General features: G+C 43.6%; 1 protein-coding gene across 3 annotated transcripts in view; it reads right to left on the bottom strand.

The window, feature by feature from the left end:
* The window catches only part of LOC124595771 (Ig-like and fibronectin type-III domain-containing protein 1), a 1,092,366-nt gene that overhangs the window by 537,760 nt on the left and 533,577 nt on the right, over positions 1 to 21,029 (bottom strand). For all 3 annotated transcript variants that reach the window (XM_047134656.1, XM_047134654.1, XM_047134655.1), the window contains one exon: positions 1,903 to 1,948. The gene's annotated coding sequence lies outside the window, so the exon portion shown is untranslated. The remainder of the gene's footprint in view (positions 1 to 1,902; positions 1,949 to 21,029) is intronic.

Genomic DNA, 21,029 nt, shown 5'->3' on the forward strand with positions numbered 1-21,029 from the left:
CTCATCACGACGTGGCATGGACTCGACTAATGACTGAAGTAATGCTGGAGAGAATGGAGACCATGAATCCTGCTGGGCTGTCCATAAATCCGTAAGAGTACGAGAGTTGGAGATCTCTTCTGAACAGCACGTTGCAAGGCATCTCAGATATTCTCAATAATGTTCATGTCTGGGGAGTTTGGTGGTCAGCGGAAGTGTTTAAAATCAGAACAATGTTCCTGGAGCCACTCTGTGGCAATTCTCGACGTTTGGGCTGTCGTACTGTCCTGCTGGAATATCCCAAATCCGTTGGAATGCACGATAGTCATGAATGGATGCAGATAATCCAACAGGATGCTTACGTACGTGTCACCTGTCAGAGTCGTTCCTAGACGTAACAGGAGTCCCATATGAGTCCAACGGCGCACGCCCCACACCATTACAGAGCCTGCATCTGCTTAAACAGTCCCCCGATGACATCCAGCGTCCATGGATTCATGCGGTTGTCACGATACCCGTACACGTCCATCCACTCGATACAATTTGAAACGAGACTCGTCCAACCAGGCCACATGTTTACAATCACCAACAGTACAATGTCGGTGATGACGGGCCCAGGCGAGGCGTAAAACCTTGTGTCGTGCAGTCATCAAGGGTACAAGGGTGGGCCTTCGGCTCTGAAAGGCCACATCGATGATGTTTCGTTGAATGGTTCGCACGCTGACACTTGTTGATGGCTCAGCATTGAAATCTGCAGTAGTTTCTGAAAGGGTTGCGCTTCTGTCACGTTGAACGATTTTCTTCAGTTGTCGTTGGTCCCTTTCTTGCAGGATCTTTTTCCGGCCGCAGCGATTTCGGAGATTCGATGTTTTACCAGATTTCTGATATTCACGGTACACTCGTGAAATGGCCGTTCGGAGAAATCCCCACTTCATCGCTACCTTGGAGATGCTGTGTTCCATCGCTCGTGCGCCGACTGTAACACCACGTTCAAATTAACTTAAATCTTGATAAGCTGTCACTTTAGCAGCAGTACCCTATCTAACAACTGCGCCAGACATTTGTTGCTTATATACGCGTTGCCGACCGAGGCGCTGTATTTGGCTGTTTACATATGTCTTTATTTGAATACGCATGCCTGTACCAGTTTATTTGGCGCTTCAGTGTAAAATGCAGACTGCATTTCTGTAAAAGAGGAGTTTGTTAAGATCTAACGTAAATGTTACAAAGCCTTTTTGAATGTAATTGTAAGGAGCGTAGCCTAGTGAACAGTGAACAGCTCAAACAAAAAGAGGGCAAGATAGTGACTGGGAATGAAACTTGAGTCGCATATGAAACCCCTCAATCGAAACGAAAATTACTGGAATGGAGGTACATAGCGGAACCGGTAAAGACTAAAGTCATACATATCTTAACACTCAAAAATAATGTGCACACTTGGGTTAATTTTTTTACCGTGAGGTGAATCAGTCAATGCACTGTAGACTTTCACGGTCGGTACTTGGGATATTACTGATGTCTGATTTTGACGTTGTCCACAGCATAATTATCTGCCTAACTATTCATCTTCCACTGCTGGAAACTTCATTAGAAACTTTAACGAAAGCAAAGCATTGACTCGGTAGTGACAATAGCCTGGCTCCACAGCATAATCAGTTTCAGACTGTGCTGTTTTGTTGTGCTGTTTTTACATCCTCGTAACACCCATGAAAATATACGGTTCACCTTAGACATCTATGAAGTAAAGAGTGCATATATTGGCTCCACAAATTAATCGTAATTTTCTATACAACAACAAAGAGCACAACGTCTCCATAAAGCGTCAAACTCAAACTGCTCCACAACTGATTCAGTTTATATAACTATGAGGAATATGCGGAAATACTCACACAAACGGGAAGAGAGAAGTTATGAATTTCTTACCTGTTCTATTTTACCGAGTCTGGTGGGGAATGACAGTACGAAGAATCTGAAACAAAAACAAATGAGATGAGCTCTTAATACAGTTTGAATAAAATATCAGTTTGACTAAGTGTATATATATATATATATATATATATATATATATATATATATATATATATATATATATATATAGTCAAAAAATGTTATTACTCTGGTTTTCTTATTTCAGTTGTCGCCTCTTTGAGCTCCCTGTTACTTTGCCTTACGAGTAAACATTTCGCGTAATGACCGCGAGGAGAAAATTCGAGAAATTAGAGCCAATAAAGAGGCTTAACGACAATCATTCTTCCCACGCGCTATCGCGAGTAGAACAGGATTGAAGTTAGTCGTACAAAAAGTCCCGTCTGCCACGCACCATTACGTAGCTTGCGAAGTATGATGTAGATGTAGATACTCTTTCATTTTTCTGTCTCCAACACTTTTTGTTGGTTTTCCTGTTCAGAATAATGCCAAACGTTTGTGTAGAGCTCACTGGCAAGGTATCAGTACAAGATGGCACTGGAACTATATCAACGGGTGGGTTTATAGGAAATGCCAGAGAATGTATGAAAACAATGAAAACCCTGTCAGTATGATTACAGTATCCAATGTGTTTGTTGACACGTAAGAGATGAGTCATTGAGATAAACCAAAGCAATGTATCGCGGATACGTAAGTACATGGAACACTATATTTACTGGAGAGAAATCACTGGCAGAGAAGGATTATAAATGAATGAAATGATTAAAAAGGTAGAAAAGTCACTTCCAGGTAGTACTACAGGATAAGACCTCAGGGTTTTGGTACCCACGCAGTGAGTTTTCAAAACCTTTACTACTCACTTGTGCAGTAGTGAAAGGTGGTTAGTAAAATGGGAAAAAGCTGTTTGCTTCATTGAGATACCACATTCTTTATACCGCGGTCATCTATAATTACTTTTCGGTGCTTCAGGGCTACTGCATTTTGCCAGGTGGTGTCTCCTTTTTCTTGAGTACCTAGCGGAGACACAGATTTCATCAACTTCAGGTTATCGACTAACCGCGGCAGCGGTATGATGGCCACCGCAAATTGCACCCGGCGATATCTGGGTCAAGACGGAGCTGGTCGTTATTTACATTAGACCGGCGCCACTTATCGGAATGTTTACTTCGGAAATGGACTCACCGAGACCACAAATACCCCTACGGGAATTCTCTTAATTGAATCCAGAAGTGGTTTCCGAAAGACTTCAGCATCTCCTTTTGCCTTACTCCCAAAATTCTCTTCGCCAACTTCCTGTGCGATTTTCAGTGTACGTTTCCGCCTGTCTCGTCCCATATTCTGGAGAAGCCTCAATATTGCAGTATGTCGCAAACAATGATACTATGGCAGAGGATTCGGGTTCCAACTAACGACTGGTTACTACATAGGGAAGCTACACAATTTATGTATTATTGGTGCAATTATGAGCTAGAAATAAACCTTGGAAGTCCTTTGTCACACGATATTTTAATGCCATAAACAATTCAAAGAGCTGTAATAAACGCTGATGATCGAAAACGTTACGTCCGCTTCCCGACGTGAGGTTACATTCCTGCAGGTGACACATTAAGAAAAATACAACAGCGAGCAGCGAGGAATGAGGAATCGTTCTTACGACGATACGGGCCGAAAATGGGGAAATTCGCAGATATAGGCGGCTTTGACAGAGTGCAGATTGCTGCGTCGCGACATGTGGAAGAGATCATTTCGGAGAAGGCGAAGCAGTTCGGCTGTTCGCATGCTACTGTCGTGAGCAAGAGGTTGAAGAACGGTGAAATCACAAGTAGGCGCCACATTATTGGACCTCCATGTCACCTACAGAACGTGGAGTCGGAGGCTTTCCCGCTCCGTGGGGCAGGTTATGCAGCGCTCTCTGACAGATCCGACGCCTCAGTACTGTGCTGATGCAGGCGCAAGTGTTTCGAAGCACATCTTCCAGCGCACGTTGTTGAACTTTTAATAGTTGAATCTGGGGCTTATGACTTCAGTGGGGACGGGATCATCGAGAGTGTACTATGGATCAATTAAAATGTGTAGAATGGTCAGGTGGCGGCCGGGGTGGCCGAGCGGTTCTAGGCGCTACAGTCTGGAACCGCGCCACCGCTGCGGTCGCAGGTTCGAATCCTGTCTCGGGCATGGATGTGTGTGATGTCCTTAGGTTAGTTAAGTTTAAGTAGTTCTAAGTTCTAGGGGACTGATGACCTCAGAAGTTAAGTCCCATAGTGCTCAGAGCCAGAATGGTCAGGTAAATACGTTGTTACACCTGGTCAGTGGTCATGTCCGGACATGCAGTTATCCATGGTGACCGAAACATGTACCGTACCACGGACACACACTGGTCTGGACAGTATTATGGTGGCTTTGGGGGAGAGTAGTGATCTATATGAACACTATTGTGGACCATCTGTGGTTCCAGGCGCTTGACGACTTCCTCGACAGCGACTGCGTCTTCCATCCAGTTAACTATCCTTGTCACAAGGCCAGACACGCGTTGCAGTGGATTGAGGGACATGTTAGTGAACTCATGTTGAAATCCTGGTCACCAGATTCGCCTGACTTGAACCTGCTGGAACATATATGGAATGCTCTAGGGCGCCACATCTGCGCTCACAAACCATCTGCGCTATCCAAGGCCTTCATCTGCGTTACAGACAGGGTTGACTAACTGCCTATGCTCTGGTTCTACTGGGGACTCTCAGCTGGCAGGCCACGATCACCACAGTACAGCAGGCACGGCGTATCAATCACGATAAGCTAGGTTGTGTTCAAAACACGCCAGTCTGTTTTGAAACAGAACTTCAGCCAGCACCAAGGAAACATGCAGCGCTATATTTCCCACCAGAGGCGCCAACCTCGACACCGGGAGAGCGTGCATCCCTGACAGCAGCGCCACAGTCGAAAGCACTACTTCGCTTCCACGAATCACGTGCTATCCAAGTATCAAGCAGATGTTACTCCCCCGGTGTGTATTTAGGACTGCGCTTGGCTCCTCACTGCCATTTCAGTTCGTGGAGCCACTGCATCCAGAGCCACCATCATGATCTACACCTTGCTGTTCCAGCAGCTGTCCAGTTTGCAAGATACCTCACACTACAGCCAGTACGACCAGCCAGACACTGGCCTGGTAACTTCCTCTCCTCCGAAGTGGCCTCTCGTGCTCCAAGATTGGTATTCTTCTGTGGAGTTTAGCCGGCTGTTGAGGCCGAGTGTTTCTAGGCGCTTCAGTCTGGAACCGCGCGATCGCTACGGTCACAGGTTCGAATACTGCCTCTGGCATGGCTCTGTGTGATGGTCTTAGGTTAGTTAGGTTTAAGTAGTTCTAAGTTCTAGGTGACTGATGACCTCAGATGTTAAGTCCCATAGTGCTCAGAGCCATTTGAACCATTTGTGGAACTTAGACTATCAACCGTGCTCAGTAATCGCTCTCATTATACAACTGAAAGGAATTTGTCTTGTCATCAATAAGCACTGGTGCTAAATGAGCTTGGGTTTATTATTCTGATCGCAAAGAAGTTTCACTGACTCCAATCACTGCGATTCTTTCTGTGGAGCTCCTTATCTTTGTACATCTGTAGAAGGCGAGAGACTAAATAATCTTAATGTTTATCAATCGTTAACTCATCGTAAAGGTCGTCTGTACTTCTGTGACATAGTCAGTCAAGAAGGACACTTTAGTTGTGTCTTGCATTTTTGGCGTAGAATAAAAATAAATGTTAATTTCACACGATGTGGGACAACCAGTTATTGAGTGTGTGCTACTGCGTAGGACATGTCACCACTGGCCCACAGTTTATGGGAATCACGTGTCCTATACGTAGACAATTGGTGCCACATACCTCCAGAAACCTATCTACGACTTCTCGAATCCATTCTACGAAGTATCAAGCTTTATTGGGCTTCAAAAGTGGACAGCACGCTGTTAAGCAGCGTATCAATGTAGTATTTAATGCGTTCACTTATTTATGCAACAGGAAAATCTGGTTTCCTGTTTTATTTTATTCATATTTGAAATACGTGTCCACGTATATGTTTTGAAAACAAAAATATTCTGAAAATAAGCAGCTGTTTTGCCCTTTGTATGAGATCTTCTTCGAGTACGATAATATTTTATTTGCATTCAGAAAAGTAGTTGGGATAAATCTCATCTATTCAGCGAAATTTCTCAGACAGTTGCCTCCTCAGTAGAATTAGGGACGAACTTGAGATTGTGAAACAATTAACTTGGAGTAAACCATCTAACAAATGTACTTGATTTAGTCCCAGGTAGAGTTGTAAAACTGCTGTAGGCTACAGCTATCGTAGATTAGACTACGGTAGTTTTCTTAGTAGCTTTCGTCAGTTAGGCTCGTACCCACATTACCTATATGTTAGGTTTGTGGCATACTTACAAGGCGCTACGGTGTTACCTAATAACGATCGCTTTCTTTACTTATGCAATCAGTGCCTCACTAGATTCCCTTAAAACCGGAATCAGTAAACCGCCCAGAAACTGACTGAGGTTATATGCAGGGCTGCGCAACCTAAGGAACATTTTTGTTCTACAGAGTTATCCTCTTACAAGTTACTAAAAGATAAACAGTACTGATAGCAAAATTGAACTTTTCAATGTTTAATTGAGGTTTTATTCGAAAATTGTTGATTTTTTCCGTGAAACAGAGACATGTTGGAGTAAAAATAAAGAAAACAATACAGATTTATCATACAGAGCTAGAAAACTCAGTTTCCTAAAAAAAAAAAAAAAAAAAAAAAGATTGCAAGTACCAAATATTGCTTCAGTGCTTCGTCAACCTTATACGAAACATGTTTCTGTTCTTTACAAATAACTTCACCATTCATGAATATTAACACGATACTATTGCCTTTGATGATGATGATGAACATTCTATTGACAAGAAAATGACAATCATTACATATTTTTTATGTTTGTCAATGTAAATTGTACTTGAATCAAAAGTAACAGCTTCAGTTACATAAAAGTGCGAACTTTACGTGGTCAAATCATTTTTGTTGCTTATTAAATGCAATTTATATTACGTACAGTAGGGTAACGCTGAAGATGCGTGGTTCTCGTTATGTGCAGAACATACAAACAAAGAAAGAGCAGTCATCGGCTCCCGGTTTCTCTCTCACCTATTCATTTATATTTCTTTCCCCCAAAGCCACCAATACTAGCGGAATCCTTCTATTTACAACAACCGAACAGTGGTTTTGGTGCAGCGCAACTCTACTGAAGATGCTACAAACGGTGCAGAACAATATCCTTCGGCTGGCGCTGCACCGACAAGGACTGCCGAAATTTCGTCGCTCAAAGATAGATTCCAGAAATCTGCAAGAAAGTTCTATGCGGTAGCGCTGGAGTCTGATAACATTCGTCAGTGGGCTGGGCAATCAAGTAACACGAGATAGCCAGACCTGCTACTTGCGTGACTAGTAACTACACGCAGCAAAAGGAAGACGATAAAGCAACGAGTGGGGGAGGGGGGGGGGGGGGGGAGAACCTGTCAACGAGTCAACGCCAGGCAACACGAATGAACCCATGGCAGAAGCAGGGATCTGCAACAAAATCGAGGTGCGAAGCCTCATGGAAGTAACAAGTAAATGAGTAAGAGAATACTTGACAGTCCACACGAATGCACGGGTTCTGTGTAGTCAGTGTATACCAGACAATCGATACAATTGTCGTCGCGTAGCTGTCGTTTTTGAATTTATTGGTGTGTACCTCAGGCGGCTGTTTCTGGCAAATGTCATACTGAGGGAAGGGTTATGCTAATGCTTCGTAGAAGAGACTGACTGTTCCGAGTGAAGTTTTTAATGTGATTTTGTAGAGAGTGGGTGGAATATTAAATCTTTCCCCTCTTAGAACAAATAAACATAGTTTCGTGCTAACTGGTCATTAACTGTTTCAGTTAGCCGAGTTAGACTTTCAGTTCGGAAATTTTCCAGGTGCTGCTTGTTTGTGTATTGTAGAAGGACTTCCTTTTGATGTCGACTGTCAGCACTGAATGTATTTCAATTTACGCGATTCAACATTACATTATTTCTCGAAAAACATGTCTTACTACAGATTATCTTGCTGCTGGCAGTGTGTTTTAGTAGACGGAAATGATTCTCAGATGCTGAGATGTCAACAAGTGGGCTCAAGATTAGCAAGTAATGCTTTTAGACTATTTTCGAGTTACCCGTTCAAGTGGCCTACAGGGTCCTCTTACGTGGGTGGAAAATAAATTTGGCAAACAAAAATTTTAGGTACTGAAGATTGAATATTGAGCAGAGCAGTGGACAGGAAATCGGCCGTGATTATGTTGTACCCTACTGAACACTAATCAAGTTTTCCATTTTCCAAAATGAAATAACTAGTGCTGAAAAGAAGGAGTCACCGCCCCCCCCCCCCCCGTAGTAGCTACTATAACGAAAGCTTCTTGTCTGATGGGTCAGATTAGGAATAAAGATAAAGGAGCTGAGCTCGACATTCTCTCACTTAATGAATTAATAAAGCAACAGAGTCAAAATATCTATAGGATGCCAAAAAGAAGGCTAAAAACAAGCATTGAACCATAATGAACTACAAACCAAATGAAAAACGGGATTGTGGAAAACCACGAAAAATATGACTGGGCAGGATGGGAATAGGTGACGAGCTTACTCCTTGTAATGAAGAAGAAAACAATAGAATTATATACTCTTTAACGTGGACGGCACATTCGTTAGAAAGGTATACTGCGGAAATTGAAAGGGATATTTATGTGCGGTTTTCATAGAATGCATTGCTAGTCAAGAGGTCGTATTTTCCACCAATCAATGTATTTTAACAATACTAATAAATTGTAGTTTTTGTGCAAGTATTCACATTTTAAATGGAACAATGCCTATTGACAATAACAAAGTAAAAGTAGGTAATTTAGAATTTGATTGGTATAAAACGACTCTGCACACGAGCTAGGATTTCAGTGGACATGTCCAACCAGGACGTAGTAATACATTGTTGCATGTAATCGGGTGTAGTTCGTCTACCCTTGTGGGCAGTGTCCTTCAGCTATCCTCACAGAAACGAGTCTACAGAAGTCAAATCCGAGGAATGGGTCGGACGAGGTACAGATCCTCTGCATCCAGTGCAATTATTTGGAAAAAATTTGTGAAGACATTCCGTTGTATTTCGTGGACTATGGGTTGACACCCATCAAGTTGGTACCACAGGTTCCTCCCAGGCTTATAAGTTGATGGTTCACTATCCCATAACACAAGTTACACTCCATGCACAATAACATTAAACATGACGAAGCCAATGGGGATTCTCAACAGGCCAATAGTGAATGTTTCGGCGCTTTACTGGTCCGTGATTGGTAAATGTGGCTTCATCACTAAACAACATACATGGTACACCTTGAGTATCCTGTCTTAATGCCCACGCAAAGAAATTAACATCATTCACGTAATCGTTTCCATACAGCTATTGATGCAGGGAGATGTGATAGGGAAGGAATCTATGTCAATGGAAAATGTGTAGGACACTTGCGTGACTCACGCCGAGATGGATGACGTCTATTGCGACATCGTGCCGCATACGCAGTACAAAAACGAACTGCATTCTTCCTGCACATCCATACACCATCAGAATGTCAGCTTTTTCTACGTTGGTACTTCCCATTGTCGACTCCAAACCTGTTGCTTGGATTGCGACACACTAACTGACAAATAAGACGCAATGGAGTGAATGAACACACGATGTGGTAACCTTTCAAAATACGGCATCTTCAAAACGACTCGTACAAGAATCCTGCAACAAACGCCACTACATTTTACACTGCTGGCCATTAAAATTGCTGCATCACGAAGATGAGCTTCTACAGACGCGAAATTTAACAGACAGGAAGAAGATGTGATATGCAAATGATTAGCTTTTCATAGCATTCACATAAGATTGGCGCCGGTGGCGAAACCTACAACGTGCTGACATGAGGAAAGTTTCCAACCGATTACTCATACACAAACAGCAGTTGACAGGCGTTGCCTGGTGAAACGTTGTTGTGATGCCTCGTGTAAGGAGGAGAAATGCGTACCATCACGTTCCCGACTTTGAAAAAGGGCGGATTGTAGCCTATCGCGATTGCGGTTTATCGTATCGCGACATTGCTGCTCGCGTTGGTCGAGATCCAATGACTGTAAGCGGAATACGGAATCGGTGGGTTCATGAGGGTAATACGGAACGCCGTGCTGGATCCCAACGGCCTCGTATCACTAGCAGTCGAGATGACAGGCATCTTATCCGCATGGCTGTAACGGATCGTGCAGCCACGTCTCGATCCCTGAGTCAACAGATGGGGACATTTGCAAGACAACAACCATCTGCACGAACAGTTCGACGACGTTGGCAGCAGCATGGACTATCGGCTCGGAGACCATGGCTGCGGTTACCCTTGATGCTGCACAGGAGCGCCAGCGATGGTGTACTCAGCGACGAACCTGGGTGCACGAATGGCAAAACGTCATTTTTCGGATGAATCGAGGTTCTGGTTACAGCATCATGATGGTCGCATCCGTGTTTGGCGACATTGCGATGAACGCACATTGGAAGGGTGCATTCGTCATCGTGTTACTGGCGTATCATCGAGCGTGATGGTATGGGGTGCCATTGGTTACACATCTCGGTCACCTCTTGTTCGCATTGACGGCACTTTGAACAGTGGACGTTACATTTCAGATGTGTTACGACCCGTGGCTCTGCCCTTCATTCGATCCCTGCGAAACCCTACATTTCAGCAGGATAATGCACGACTGCATGTTGGAGGTCCTGTACGGGCCTTTCTGAATACAGAAAATGTTCGACTGCTGCCCTGGCCAGCACATTCTCCAGATCTCACCAACTGAAAACGTCTGGTCAATGGTGGCCGAGCAAATGGCTCGTCACAATGCGCCAGTCACTACTCTTGATGAACTGTGGTATCGTGTTGAAGCTACATGGGCAGCTGTACCTGTATACGCCATCCAAGCTCTGTTTGACTCAATGCCCAGGCATATCAAGGCCGTTATTACGGCCGGAGGTGGTTGTTCTCGGCACTGATTTCTCAGGACCTATGCACCCAAAGCCGGCCGGAGTGGCCGAGCGGTCCTAGGCGCTACAGTCTGGAACCGCGCGACCGCTACTGCCGCAGGTTCGAATCCTGCCTCGGGCATGGATGTGTGTGATGTCCTTAGGTTACTTAGGTTTAAGTAGTTCTAAGTTCTAGGGGACTGGTGACCTCAGAAGTTAAGTCCCATAGTGCTCAGAGCCATTTGAACCACTTTTATGCACCCAAATTGCGTGAAAATGTAATCACATGTCAATTCTATTATAATATATTTGTCCTATGAATACCCGTTTATCATCTGCATTTCTTCTTGCTGTAGCAATTTTAATGGCCAGTAGTGTAATTTACTCTACTTTTACTTTACCATTTAAAAAAGTGTATGTTTATACAAAAATACATTTTCTAAGTATTATATGTAAGTGTGTGTGCGCGTGTTTTCTATTTACCCTTTTCTTTTATCGGGCTCTAAACTCTCTTCCTAGCCTGACCTAAACCCTCAAGGAACGAGACGTAGTTTTGGACAATTTAACAATCCGGTTTAAAGGACAACTGAGTCTTCCTTGCCACTATTTTGCACGCTTGCTATTTAAGATGCACCATTTAAATTTGTCAACTCGACCACAACTTGGCTGAGGTGTGTTCGCGGTACACGAAAGTCCCCCACTGAGAGACCTGGTCCTAATATGGCGTAGCGACCAAGTACCTGCTCGCAGACCCTGTGGACGGTTCGCGGAGACCGCAAGCCTGCGGCAGGGCTAATGAAATCAGTGGGGAGCAACGCTGCCCCAGCAACTGGGCTTCCTAATCTAGGGACCAGGTTGGCCACGCCATCCGTCTCCTACTACAAAGGACCAAGCATCCGAGGCAGCGGATACAGGCGACGTTTTCGCTTCAGGCACTTCAGCTTGAGAGGCACATTTGATTTGTCACAAGAGTTACAGAATGAGGTTGTTTCAGGTACAATAGCTCACCGTGGGTAGCCTCTTTTCTTGTGTTGAATTTGGAACCCTTTCGCCTTGTTCTTGTCAGATTCACTCAGGGAGGGCACTGTAGTGGCAAAAATGGGATAGCGAAAATGCTCATACAGAAGGCACTAGGATCACGTACACAACGTTTGAAAGGGCAGTGCATTGGTCGAGCTGTTATTTCTACTCAGGTGATTCATGTTAAAAGGTTTCCGACGTGATTATGGCCGCACGACGGGAATTAACAGACTTTGAACGCGGAATGGTAACTGAAACTAGACACCATGTGACATTCCATTGCAGAAATCGTTAGGGATCCATAGGGTGAAGAGTGTGTTGAGAATACCAAATTTCAGGCATTATTTCTCACTACGGACAACGCATCGGTCGACGGCCTTCACTTAACGACCGGGAGCAGCGTCGTTCGCGTAGAGTTGTCAGTGCTGACAGACTAGCAGCACTGCGTGAAATAACCACAGAAATCAATGTGAGACGTACGACGAATGTATCCGTTAGGACAGCGCGGCGGAATCTGGCGATAATCGGCTATAGCAGCGGACAAACGACGCGAGTGCCTTTGCTAACAGCACGACATCGCCTGCAACGCCTCTCTTGGGCTCGTAATGAAATCGGATGGACCGGAGAGGATTGGAAAACTGTGAGCTTGTCAGATGAGTCCGTTTTGCAGCCTGCGCCAGGCAAGTAACGAGCAGCCCTTAGTGGCTCGCCATCACATTTTTATTTATCTTTAATATTTTTGTGACTAATGCCCTTTTGGCATATTTAATATTTTATAAATGACATACAAGTACTGCCAGTCCTTCACGACGATTCCGTACTTATATTCTATCATACGTTTTTAGTCATAATTCTGTGACCATGTTATAGAATATAGACCATTCGTTGATTTAAATTCTGAAGAAGACACTCTTAGCAGTGTCGAAACGAGTTTAATTTGTTAAAAATAGTGACCGAGGGCTGATTTTCTTTCAATTGTCCCCATTTCAGTTGGTAATAGCTGATCGCACGGTTTGAGTGTGGCGTAGGCCTCACAAAGCTATGAACATAAGTTGTCAATAAGGCACTGTGCAAGGGGTGGTGGCTCCATAACGTAGTGGGCTGTGTTTACATGGGACAGACTGGGGCATCAGGTGTAACTGAACCGATCTCTGACTGGAGATGGTTATGTTCGACAACTTTAAGACCATCTGCAGCCATTCATGGACGTCACGTTTCCAAACAACGATTGAATTTTTATGGATGGCACTGCATCTTGTCACTGGGCCGCAATTGTTAGCGATTGGTTTGAAGAAAGTTCTGGACAATTTGAGAGAATGGTTTACCCTCTCAGATCACTCTACATAATCGAAAGCACAGTTCGTGCACAAAATCCTGCACCAGCAACATTTTCGCAACTATGGATGGCTATAGAGGGACCATGGCTCGGTATTTCTGAAGGGGAATTCCAAATACATGCCGGCCGGAGTGGCCGAGCGGTTCTAGGCGTTACAATCTGGAACCGTGCAGCAGCTACGGTCGCAGGTTCGAATCCTGCCTCGGGCATGGATGTGTGTGATGTCCTTAGGTTAGTTAGGTTTAAGTAGTTCTTAGTTCTAGGGGACTCATGACCTCATAAGTTAAGTCCCGTAGTGCTCAGAGCCATTTTGAACCATCCAAATATATTTTTGAATCGATGCCACGTCAAGTTGCTGCACAACGCCGTCTGACCGGTCACACAACAAGATTTCGTTCCAGCAGCTACTATGGGGTGGCGACTCCTTTTCTTCACCGTTATTTATTTCATTTTGCGAAATTGATAAGTTAATTTGAGATCAGTAGAGCACAACATAATCAAGGCCGGTTTTCTGTTCACAGATCTGCTCATTGTTCACTTTACAGTACGAAAATTTTTTATTTGTGGTCTCTTTTTGGGATTGAAAAGACAAGAAAATAACGTATAAATATTAGAGTAGTAAAAAATCAGCATCCTTTTCTTATTTTTCTTTTTTGATGTAGTTAATTAACCTGACCAGACAAGTACTTGTCAGGTCCTCTATTTAACTGGACCAGCGTTTCAACCATGCAATGCTTCTTACGTGGCACTAACTTAAGTTACGATGACAATTTCAACGATAATACGACAAATAGCGATAAAATAATAGAAATAGAATTAAAAAGATTTTAAAGACGATTTGCGTGTATCACGTGCCATTTGTAAAAACAACTAATAGCAGTAATACTACTGACACTGAAAGTCTGCTAATTATTTTTTACAATTGTAACAGCGTCAGTAGAAACGTATTTGTGGATGTTCACAGTAAACGTTTTATGACACAGAGTTCTGAGAGAGAGAAAATTGAATGCACTGTACCAGTTAAGTGCTTTGTGTAATGAGAAGCTGCAGCTGAAAAGAGTTGAACTTACTTACATCTACATCTACATCTACATGATTACTCTGCAATTCACATTTAAGCGCTTGGTAGAGGGTTCATCGTACCACAATCATACTATCTATCATTCCACTCCCGAACAGCGCGTGGGAAAAACGAGCACCTAAACCTTTCTGTTCGAGGTCTGATTTCTCTTATTTTATTTTGATGATCATTCCTACCTATGTAGGTTGGGCTCAACAAAATATTTTCGCAATAGGAAGAGAAAGCTGATGCCTGAAATTTCGTAAATAGATCTCGCCGCGACGAAAAACGTCTTTGCTTTAATGACTTCCATCCCAACTCGCGTATCATATCTGCCACACTCTCTCCCCTATTACGTGATAATACAAAACGAGCTGCCCTTTTTTGCACCCTTTCGATGTCTTCCGTCAATCCCACCTGGTAAGGATCCCACACCGCGCAGCAATATTCTAACGACGAACGAGTGTAGTGTAAGCTGTCTCTTTAGTGGACTTGTTGCATCTTCTAAGTGTCCTGCGAATGAAAAGCAACCTTTGGCTCGCCTTCCCCACAATATTATCTATGTGGTCTTTCCAACTGAAGTTCTTCGTAATTTTAACACCCAGGTACTTAGTTGAATTGACAGCCTTGAGAACTGTACTATTTATCGAGTAATCGAATTCCAACGGATTTCTTTTGGAACTCATGTGGATCACCTCACACTTTTCATTATTAAGCGTTAACTGCCACCTGCCACACTATACAGCAATCTTTTCTAAATCGCTTTGCAACTGATACTGGTCTTCGGATGACCTTACTGGACGGTAAATTACAGCATCATCTGCGAACAACCTAAGAGAACTGCTCAGATTGTCACCCAGGTCATTTATATGGATCAGGAACAGCAGAGGTCCCAGGACGCTTCCCTGGGGAACACCTGATATCACTTCAGTTTTACTCGATTATTTGCCGTCTATTACTACGAACTGCGACCTTCCTGACAGGAAATCACGAATCCAGTCGCACAACTGAGACGATACAGCATAGGCCCGCAGTTTGATTAGAAGTCGCTTAAGAGCAACGGTGTCAAAAGCTTTCCGGAAATCTAGAAATACGGAATCAACTTGAGATCCCCTGTCGATAGCGGCCATTACTTCGTGCGAATAAAGAGCTAGCTGCGTTGCACAAGAACGATGTTTTCTGAAACCATGCTGATTACGTATCAATAGATCGTTCCATTCGAGGTGATTGATAATGTTTGAATACAGTGTATGCTCCAAAATCCTACTGCAAACCGACGTCTATGATATAGGTCTGTAGTTCGATGGATTACTCCTACTACCCTACTTAAACACTGGTGCGACCTGCGCAATTTTCCAATCTGTAGGTACAGATCTATCGGTGAGCGAGCGGTTGTATATGATTGCTAAGTAGGGAGCTATTGTATCAGCGTAATCTGAAAGGAACCAAATCGGAATACAATCTGGAGCCGGCCGAAGTGGACGTGCGGTTAAAGGCGCTGCAGTCTGGAACCGCAAGACCGCTACGGTCGCAGGTTCGAATCCTGCCTCGAGCATGGATGTTTGTGATGTCCTTAGGTTAGTTAGGTTTAACTAGTTCTAAGTTCTAGGGGACTAATGACCTCAGCAGTTGAGTCCCATAGTGCTCAGAGCCATTTGAACCATTTTATACAATCTGGATCTGAAGACTTGCCCATATCAAGCGATTTGAGTTGCTTCGCAACCCCTAAGGTATCTACTTCTAAGAAACTCATGCTAGCAGCTGTTCGTGTTTCAAATTCTGGAATATTCCATTCGTCTTCCCTGGTGCAGGAACTTCGGAAAACTGCGTTCAATAACTCCGCTTTAGCGGCACAGTCGTCGGTAACAGTACCATCGGCACTGCGCAGCGAAGGTGTTGACTGCGTCTTGCCGCTTGTGTACTTCACATACGACCAGAATTTCTTCGGATTTTCTGCCAAATTTCGAGACAATGTTTCGTTGTGGAACCTATTAAAGGCATCTCGCATTGAAGTCCTTGCCAAATTTCGCTCGTTTGTAAATTTTAGCCAATCTTCGGGATTTCTCGGTCTTCTGAACTTCGCATGCTTTTTCCGTTGCCTCTGCAACAGCGTTCGGACCTGTTTTGTGTACCATGGGGGATCAGTTCCATCTCTTACCAATTTATGAGGTATGAATCTCTCAATTGCTGTTGCTACTATATCTTTGAATTTGAGCCACATCTCGTCTACCTTTGCATAGTCAGTTCGGAAGGAATGGAGATTGTCTCTTAGGAAGGCTTCTAGTGACACTTTATCCGCTTTTTTAAATAAAATTATTTTGCGTTTGTTTCTGGTGGATTTGGAAGAAACGGTATTGAGCCTAGCTACAACGACCTTGTGATCACTAATCCCTGTATCAGTCATGATGCTCTCTATTAGCTGTGGATTGTTTGTGGCTAAGAGGTCAAGTGTGTTTTCGCAACCATTTACAATTCACGTGGGTTCGTGGACTAACTGCTCGAAATAATTTTCGGAGAAAGCATTTAGGACAATCTCGGATGATGTTTTCTGCCTACCACCGGTTTTGAACAAGTATTTTTGCCAACATATCGAGGGAAGGTTGAAGTCCCCACCAACTATAACCGTATGAGTGGGGTATTTATTTGTTACGAGACTCAAATTTTCTCTGAACTGTTCAGTAACTATATCATCGGAGTCGGTAGAAGGAGCCAATTATTAACTTAGTTCGGCTGTAAAGTATAACCTCCACCCATACCAATTCGCACGGAGTATCTACTTCGACTTCACTACAAGATAAACCACTGCTGACAGACACAAACACTCCACCACCAATTCTGCCTAATCTATCTTTCCTGAACACCGTCTGAGGCTTAGTAAAAATTTCTGCAGAACTTATTTCAGGCTTTAGCCAGTATTGGGGTAAGGACTTCATACATAACTAACTGGAAATTTTATTAAATTTTCATGTAAAATGAGGATGATGATTCCCGAACCGTGTTCTACCTACTGAACAGCACTTAGAGAACCGGGAATGGGGTGGAAAACCACTTTGTCCTAATGGGAACGAGAGATCCTGCTAAGCTGTTCGAACAAAAGCGTTAAGGTCGAGGAGGGACCTATAAATTGATAAGTCGCTATCAGAGACACAGTTTGTAGATATTTAAAGCACTTCTCATTTATTCTTTCGTCTCGGTTGCACATTTTAAATTATATCACCTGTTTCGATGTCTCTGGATCATCTTCATATCCAAGTACTTAAGTCTGTAACCTCTATTGTCTGTGTCAGACTCTCACATCAGGGTACAGCAATCAGGTTTTGACATAGACAAGATGTGTTGCTGATGCAACTTCTTAGGTCTGAAGCTAATCCAGAGAGTGTGAAACATGTCATGTGATTAATGCCCGTGCGATTGAGACTGAAGAGTAACTGAGCATTGTTCAAACTTTTAATACACATGTTGATTCTTTAGGGACGAATATGTCATCTAAAGTGTGTGGACATATCTGCGCTTGCCTGCACGAAAGCGGGGTAGCTGCCCATAGGGTGGTGAAAAAATGTGCAAAATGTCGAATGTAACAAACATATCGTACGCAGACGTACGAGCTCCACGCATCGGAAGCCTTCTTGGGAGAGATCTTGCAGGTTTAATCAACAACTAGAAGTACAAGAGCCTGTACAACGCCTGTTCAGGTCAAAAGGGAAAGGCCTGTTATATTTGTACAGGCCTCGGAGAGATGTTGATGTTTTTTTGCAGGTTATTGATATGTGCTCAGATTTGTTTAAGATTTTGTTATTTCTCCTAGACTCTTTGGAGAGTGAGAGAAACTTATATTTTATATAAATTGAAAGTGGAAAGGAAAGGGACTATTAATGCCAACTGCATTGTGACTTTATGCGAAATCAGTGGCTACGAGTGAAAATGTGTGCAGGACCGGGATTCGAATCCAGGATCTCCTTCTTACCTGGCAGTTGCGTTAACCACTGCGCCACCAGGACACAGTGTTTATTGCACCTGCGCAGACTATCTCGGCACTCTTCAAAAATGGTTCAAATGGCTCTGAGCACTATGGGACTTAACATCTGGGGTCTTCATTCCCCTAGACTTAGAACTATTTAAACCTAACTAACGTAAGGACATCACACACATCCATGTCCGAGGCAGGATTCGAACCTGCGACCGTAGCAGCAGTGCGGTTCCAGACTAAAGCTCCTAGAACCGCTCGGTCACAGTGGCCGGCTCTGCACTCTTCCCAGGCGATCCAAATTCCTATCTAGCATCACCTATTCGCAGCTCCGTTCACGTCCTGCATGCTCACTACTTTGAGATTCCCGCAGGACAGACACCAAGCATTCATTCAAATTTATGTTTGTCTCACTTAAGATTAAAAAAATGGTAGAAATACACGAAATTCCGGGCTATTGCGTCTAAAATGACCATTCATGACCGCTTTGGTTTTGGATGCACTGAGATTTAATCCTATATTATGTACCCATTTTGAAAATGAACATAAATCATCCTTGAAATACACTATAGCTGTGCTTTAGGTGATCGGTCTTGCACTCAGGTACAGTTGGAGGTGATTACTATACGTGTGGTATTAACAATGTTTCTGTTTTATCCTTATACCGGTTCAAGCGAATTTATTTATTTATCGGATTTCGTGGGACCACGAGAGACAAAGCTACTTGGAACGAGTCGATACATAGTTTATAGAACGCTGATTAGAAAATTTAAGAAGAACGCAACTAAAGAATTACTGTAACATGAAAAGAATTACAGAGAAAGGTTCTCAGACTACTGCGAGGGACTCCTGTACGGAGCAGACGTAGTGTGCCACGAGAAAACATTTCAACTCGGACTTGAATACTTGGGGCATAGCACACAATCCTTTTTTTTTTTCACTTCTGTTCAAACCTGCTGAATAGTGCACACCTTTCTGCACGACACGTAAGGAAGTGTTTTTCAAGTGCGTACTGTTTCTCCGTCTACTATTCACTGAATGCAATGAGCAATTTCTTCTGGAAGTCAATATCGCCAACAACAAATCCTTTGGTGGAATTAAGTTCAGATGACATAATTCCGTGACACTTGAACAACGGTCTACACGAATTTCAGGACGTGACACCGCAGAACTGCATCATCGTGAAGGGTTCCAACAATTTACCCCTTTTTTCATCGAATTAAAAAAGAAAGAAACTGCTTGCATAAGGGCCAGACGTGGATCAATGCGTTGTTGACTTGCTCAGTTTTTAAGCTGTTTCCCTTGAATATAGGGTGGTCCATTGATAGTGAGGGCTAAATATCTCACGAAATAAGCGTCAAACGAAAAACCTACAAAGCACGAAACATGTCTAACTTGAAGGGGGTAACCAGATGGCGCTATGGTTGGCCCGCTAGATGGCGCTACCATTGGTCAAACGGATATCAACTGCGTTTTTTTTTAAATAGGAACCCCCATTTTTATTACGTATTCATGTAGTACGAAGAGAAATATGAATGTTTTAGTTGGAGCACTTTTTTCGCTTTGTGACAGATGGCGCTGTAATAGTCACAAACGTATAAGTACGTGGTATTACGTAACATTCCGCCACTGCGGACGGTATTTGCTTCGTTAAAATGGGCCGTTTTCAAATTGTGGAAAAGGTCGAGACCGTAGTTGATGTATGGCTATTGTGATCAAAATGCCCAACGGGCGTGTGCTATGTATGCTGCTCGGTATCCTGGACGATATCGTCCAAGTGTCCGGACCGTTCGCCGGATAGTTACGTTATTTAAGGAAGCAGGAAGTGTTCACCCACATGTGAAACGTGAACCACGACCTGCAACAAATGATAATGCCCAAGTAGGTGTTTAAGTTGCTGTCGTGGCTAATCCGCACATCAGTAGCAGACAAAATTTGCGAGAATCGGGAATCTCAAAAAGTCGGTGTTGTGAATGCTACATCAACATCGATTGCATCCGTACCATATTTGTATGCACCAGTAATTGCATGGCGACGACTTTGAACGTCGTGTACAGTTCTGCCACTGGGCACAAGAGAAATTACGGGACGATAACAGATTTTTTGCACTCGTTCTATTCACCAACAGCGGTAACGTAAACCGGCATAATATGCACTACTGGGCAACGGAAAATCAACGATGGCTGCGACAAGTGGAACATCAGTGACCTTGACAGATTAATGTATGGTGCGGCATTATGGGAGGAAGGATAATTGGCCCCCACTTTATCGATGGCAATGTAAATGGTGCAATGTATGCTGATTTCCTACGTAATGTTCTACCGATGTTACTACAAGATGTTTCACTGCATGACAGACTGGCGATATACTTCCAACATGATGGATGTCCGGCACATAGCTCGCGTGCGGTTGAAGCGGTATTGAATAGCATATTTCATGACAGGTTGATTGGTTGTCGAAGCAACATACCATGGCCCGCACGTTCACCGGATCTGACGTCCCCGGGTTTCTTTCTGTGGAGAAAGTTGAAGGATATTTGCCATCGTGATCCACCGACAACGCCTGACAACATGCGTCAGCGCATTGTCAATGCATGTGCGAACATTACAGAAGGCGAACTACTCGCTGTTGAGAGGAATGTCGTTACACGTATTGCCAAATGCATTGAGGTTGACGG

The sequence above is a fragment of the Schistocerca americana genome, chromosome 2 (genome assembly GCF_021461395.2).
Source record: "Schistocerca americana isolate TAMUIC-IGC-003095 chromosome 2, iqSchAmer2.1, whole genome shotgun sequence".
Taxonomy (NCBI): domain Eukaryota; kingdom Metazoa; phylum Arthropoda; class Insecta; order Orthoptera; family Acrididae; genus Schistocerca; species Schistocerca americana.